Source organism: Tachyglossus aculeatus, chromosome 22 (assembly GCF_015852505.1).
Source record: "Tachyglossus aculeatus isolate mTacAcu1 chromosome 22, mTacAcu1.pri, whole genome shotgun sequence".
Classification (NCBI taxonomy): Eukaryota; Metazoa; Chordata; class Mammalia; order Monotremata; family Tachyglossidae; genus Tachyglossus; species Tachyglossus aculeatus.
In genome coordinates, this window is record NC_052087.1 from 53,161,825 (window position 1) to 53,167,732 (window position 5,908).

Genomic DNA, 5,908 nt, shown 5'->3' on the forward strand with positions numbered 1-5,908 from the left:
TCCCTGCCCACAAGGAGCTGACAGTCTAGAGGGGGAGGCAGACATTAATAGAAAGAAATGACGGATAGGGATGGAAACTCAGAATTAAGCAACCCTTTCCAAGGCCCTGCCTGCACTAATAATAGAGAAGCAGCGTGGCTCAGGGGAAAGAGCCCAGGCTTGGGAGTCAGAGGTCATGGGTTCAGATCCCGGCTCCGCCAACTGTCAGCTGTGTGACTTTGGGCAAGTCACTTCACTCCTCTGGGCCTCAGTTAGTAAAATGGGGATGAGGACTGTGAGCCCCACGGGGGACAACCTGATGACCTTGTATCCTCCCCAGCACTTGGAACAGTGCTTGGCACATAGTAAGCGCTTCACAAGTGCCATCATTATTATTATGATGATGGTACTTGTTGAGCGCTTACTACGTGTCAACCGCTGTTCTACAAGCTAATAGATCCAAGCTAATCATGTTGGACATTGTCCCTGTCCCATGTGGGGCTCACCATCTGGTCGTGGGTTCTAATCTCCGCTCCGCCACTTGTCAGCAGTGTGACCTTGGGCAAGTCACTCCACTTCTCTGGGCCTCAGTTCCCTCATCTATAAAATGGGGATGAAGATTGTGAGCCCCACGTGGGATAATCTATCTTGTATCTATGCCAGTGCTTAGAACAGTGCTTGGCACATAGTAAGTGCTTAATACCAACGTTATTATTACTGACTATCCCCATTTTCCAGATGAGGGAAGTGCGGCCCAGAGAGGTGAAGTGCCTGGCCCAAGGTTACCCAGCAGACAAGGGGCAGGGCTGCGATAATAATAATAATAATAATGATGGTATTTGTTAAGTGCTTACTATGTGCCAAGCACTAGGTCCTTCTGATTGCTGGGGATGGTTGTGGGCCACTTTGCAGCCCCCGGGGCTGTGATGGAGGACGATGGACAGACAGAGAGACTGACTGGGGGGGGGGGGGGCTGGGCTGGGCCAAGCCCACCCCAGGAGACCCCCCCACCCGAGGTGGGCCGTTAGCCGGAGTGCAGGGGAGGGGCTGACCCCTGACCCCCGACCCTCGACCCCGGCACCTGGCTGATAAATGTGGGTCAGGGGAGGCCTCTTGCAGCCGGGCCGGGGACCCTTCCCCTGACACCCCACAGATTGGGGGGGGGAGGGGGTTCGCCCCGGGATGCCGGGACACACACACACACATACGCGCGCGCGCCGTCCGCGGGGTCCGGGCCTTGGTGACCCCTCGGTGACCCCGGGGGGGGGGGGCTGGGTCTGTCCGGCGGCGGCCTCGGGCGGTTCTCGCTGGTCACGGGGGCCTGGAGGCCCCCGACCCCCAACCCCCGGCAAGCGCACGCGCGCACACACACACACACACACACAAGCCCCCTCCCACCGCCCTGCCCACAAAACACAGGCACAGACACACCCCAGGAGCCCACTCCTTTTCCACACACACACACACACACACACACACAAGGACACGCACACCAGGAGCCCCCTCCCCATAAATCACAGACACACACACACCAGGAGACACCGCCTTTTATATATACACACACACACCCCTACCCCAGGAGCCCCCTCCCACCGCCCTGCCCACAAAACACAGGCACAGACACACCCAAGGAGCCCACTCCTTCCACACACACACACGCATACCAGGAGCCCCCTCCTCACAAATCACAGACAAACACACACACACACACACACCCCTACCCCAGGAGCCCCCTCCCACCGCGCTGCCCACAAAACACACACACACACACAACACACCCCAGGAGCCCCCCTCCCACCGCCCTGCCCACAAAACACAGGCACAGACACACCCCAGGAGCCCACTCCTTACACACACACACGGACACACACACCAGGGGCCCCCTCCCCTCACCCTGCCCACAAATCACAGACACACACACACCAGGAGACACCTCCTTCCACACACACACACACACACACACACACTACCCCCGGCCCCGCCCATGCCCCGCGCGCGCGCACACAGACACTACCACACCCATTAACCCCGCCCAGGCGCGCGCGCGCACACAGACACACAGACACACACACACTGTGGGGGTCGGGGGGGGGGTCTTTGTCCCTAAGAGCCCGGAGGGGGGGGGGTTCGGGGGGCGCGGGGCGGGCTCTGCCCCTGCCCTCAGGGCCCGGACCTTCTAATGACACTGGTGGCATTTGTTGAGCGCCTACTAGGTGCCAAGCGCTGCCGTAAGCGCTTCTGACGGACGGACGGCGGGGGGAGGGAGGGAGGTCACCCCGCTGTCACTCATCGCGCGCGGCGTGTGTGTGTGTGTGTGTGTGTGTGTGTGAGTGACACAGGCCTTTTGGGATCCCCCGCGGGAACGCCTGGGCCCGCCAGCCCGGGGGGGGGGCGGCGAGGGGGCGCTGAGGGAGGGCTGTGAGGGGGCTGAGGAGGGGGGGGCTGAGGGGACTGCTGTTGCTGTGGGGGCTGTGAGGGGGCTGAGGAGGGGGCTGTGAGGGGACTGCTGAGGGGACTGAGGAAGGGGCTGCTGAGGGGGCTGGGAGGGGACTGGTTAGGGGGCTGCTGAGGGGGGCTGTGAGGGGACTGGTTAGGGGGCTGAGGGGACTGAGGAGGGGGCTGTGAGGGGGTTGTGAGGGGACTAAGGGGCTGCTGAGGGGACTGGTTAGGGGGCTGCTGAGGGGGCTGTGAGGAGACTGCTGAGGGGGCTGAGGGGACTGAGGAAGGGGCTGCTGAGGGGGCTGAGGAAGGGGCTGCTGAGGGGGCTGGGAGGGGGCTGAGGAAGGGGCTGCTGAGGGGGCTGGGAGGGGGCTGAGGAAGGGGCTGCTGAGGGGGCTGTGAGGGGACTGGTTAGGGGACTGAGGAGGGGGCTGTGAGGGGACTGAGGAAGGGGCTGCTGTGGGGGCTGAGAGGGGACTGAGGAAGGGACTGGTGAGGGGACTGTGAGGGGACTAAGGGGCTGCTGAGGGGGCTGGGAGGGGACTGAAGGGGGGGAGGAGACTGCTGAGGGGACGGCTGAGGAGGGGCGGGCTCAGTTCCGGTCCCCGTGAAGGGGCGCCCGCCCGCCCCGCCCTCAAGCCCCGGACCCCCGACGGGCAGGGGAGCCGTCTCCCCTCCCCTCCCCCCCGGGGACACACACACACACACACACACACACACACACACACACACACAGCCCCGCCCTGGGCCCACGCCCACGAGGGGACGGACACCCCCCCACACCCCCTCAGGGAGACAGCACCCCACCCCCGAGACCCTCCCCATCCCCGCAGGCTTGAGAGCGCGGACACACACACACCCACACACACACACACACACAAACACCCGCACCCCAGCGCCACAACTAGAAGGTCTGTCTGTCTCTCTGTCTCACACTTCCATGGCAGGGCCGTGAAAGCACGGAAACACACACATTCCCCCAAACTCAACACCCAAACAGTCGCACAGTCGCGCCCAAGCACCACGACTAAAAGGACACACACACACACACACCCGGACCCCCACCCCAGGGCGCGCAGGCCCAGGGGACCGCCTGTCCACCACACGCAGAAGCTCGCAAACCAACCCCCCACACACATCACACAACACACATACACACACACACCCAGGAGAAGACAACACGACCCTTCAGTCCGTCCGTCGGCGGGATTGATTGATTGACTGACTGATGGCGCGCCTAGTGGATGCAGGGCATTTTCTCAGGCAAACCTGGGGCGGGCACAGACGCACCACAAGAAAGCTCACAAAACACACACACACACACCCAGGAGAAGACAACAAGACCCTTCAGTCCGTCCGTCGGCGGGATTGATTGATTGATTGATTGATTGCGCGCCTAGTGGATGCAGAGCGCTTTCTCAGGCAAACCTGGGGCGGGCACAGACGCACCACAAGAAAGCTCACAAAACACACACACACACACACACACCCAGGAGACGACAACACGACCCTTCAGCCCGTCCGTCGATGGTATTGATTGATCGATCGATTGATGGCGCGCCTAGTGGACGCAGCGCGCTTTCTCAGACAAACCTGGGGCGGGCACAGACGCACCACAACAGAGCTCACAAAACACACAAACACACCCCGCCCCGGGGGTGTGGGGGGAGGAGAATTCCCACACGAACGCGCACACACCCACACCCAGAGGCACTCAAGGCGGGGCACATAACACACACACACACATACCGAGGCACACTCAAGGCGACACACACCCCGAGGGACAATGTATAAATGTATATATATTTGTACATATTTATTACTCTATTTATTTATTTATTATTTATTTTATTAGTATGTTTGGTTTTGTTCTCTGTCTCCCCCTTTTAGACTGTGAGCCCACTGCTGGGTAGGGACTGTCTCTATATGTTGCCAATTTGTACTTCTCAAGCGCTTAGTACAGTGCTCTGCACATAGTAAGCGCTCAAGAAATACGATTGATTGATCGAGGCACACACACTTACATATATTCATGCATTCATTCCATCGTATTGATTGAGCGCTTCCTGTGTGCAGAGCACTGCACTAAGCGCTTGGGAAGTACATGTTGGCAACACATAGAGACGGTCCCTGCCCAGCAGCGGGCTCACACTCTAAAACACACAACACACACACACACACACATTCAATCGTATTTACTGAGCGCTTACTGTGTGCAGAGCACTGGACTAAGCGCTTATACCGAAGCACACTGAAGGCGACACACACCGAGGGGCATTCGAAGCGCGCACACACACACATTCATTCATTCAATCGTATTTATTAAGCAGTTACTGTGTGCAGAGCACTGTACTAAGCGCTTATACCGAAGCACACTGAAGGCGACACACACCGAGGGGCATTCGAAGCGTGCGCGTGCGCACATACACACACCCCTACACACCGCACCTACATAGAGCCAAAGGGCAGAGGCAGATGCCAGGGGCACTGGCACCGCCCCCCTCCCCCAGACACACACACAGACACAGACAATCCGGGAGGACAGCGCGGCGGCGGCCGGTCCTTCCCCTTCCCGTTGCCCCTCCCTCCCCCTTCCCGTTCCCGCACTCACCGCGGTGGGGTTGGGAGGTTTGGGGGTTCGGGGGTCCGGGGGTCGGGGCGGTGCCCAGTCCGGGGCGCGGGGGACGGAAGGAAGGAAGGAAAGACGGATGGCTCGCTCCCGGCCGCCCTGACACCCGCCCTGGCCGCGCCTAGGCCCCGCCCCCCGGCCCTGTCCGTCAGACAAACCCCGCCCACTGCCCCTGTCCGTCAACCGGGCCCGGACCGCGATAGGCTCCCGGCCCCGTCCGTCAGACTAACCCCGCCCATCGCCCCTGTCCGTCAGCCCGGCCCTGGCCGCGATAGGCTCCCGTCCCGGCCTAGGCCCCGCCCCCGTCCCTGTCCGTCAAACCGGCCCGGGCCGCGATAGGCTCCCGGCCCCGCCCCCCGCCCCTGTCCGTCAGCCCGGCCCGGGCCGCGATAGGCTCCCGGTCCCGCCCAGGCCCCGCCCACCACCCTGTCCGTCAGACAAACCCCGCCCACCGCCCCTGTCCGTCAGCCAGGCCCAGGCCGCGATAGGCTCCAGGACCCGCCCGCGATAGGCTCCCGGCCCCGCCCACCACCCTGTCCATCAGCCAAATCCCGCCCACCTCCCCTGTCCGTCAAACCGGCCCGGGCCGCGATAGGCTCCAGACCCGCCCACCGAGCCGTCCGTCAGCTAAACCCCGCCCACAGCCCCTGTTCTCATCACCATCAATCGTATTTATTGAGCTCTTACTATGTGCAGAGCACTGTACTAAGCGCTTGGGAAGTACAAATTGGCAACATATACAGACAGTCCCTACCCAACAGTGGGCTCACATTCTAAAAGGGGGAGACAGAGAACAAAACCAAACATACCAACGAAATAAAATAAATAGAATAGATATGTACAAATAAAATAAATAAATGA

At 61.0% G+C, this 5,908-nt stretch overlaps 1 protein-coding gene across 3 annotated transcripts in view; it reads right to left on the reverse strand.

The window, feature by feature from the left end:
* Positions 1–5,062, reverse strand: part of HRAS (HRas proto-oncogene, GTPase) — a 20,264-nt gene extending 15,202 nt beyond the window's left edge. For 2 of the 3 annotated variants that reach the window (XM_038765152.1, XM_038765154.1), the window contains exon 1: positions 5,030–5,062. The gene's annotated coding sequence lies outside the window, so the exon portion shown is untranslated. Of the gene's footprint in view, positions 1–833; positions 853–5,029 lie in introns of those variants that run through there. The other variant, XM_038765153.1, reaches the window with a different exon arrangement.
* Between the last annotated feature and the right edge of the window lie 846 nt (positions 5,063–5,908).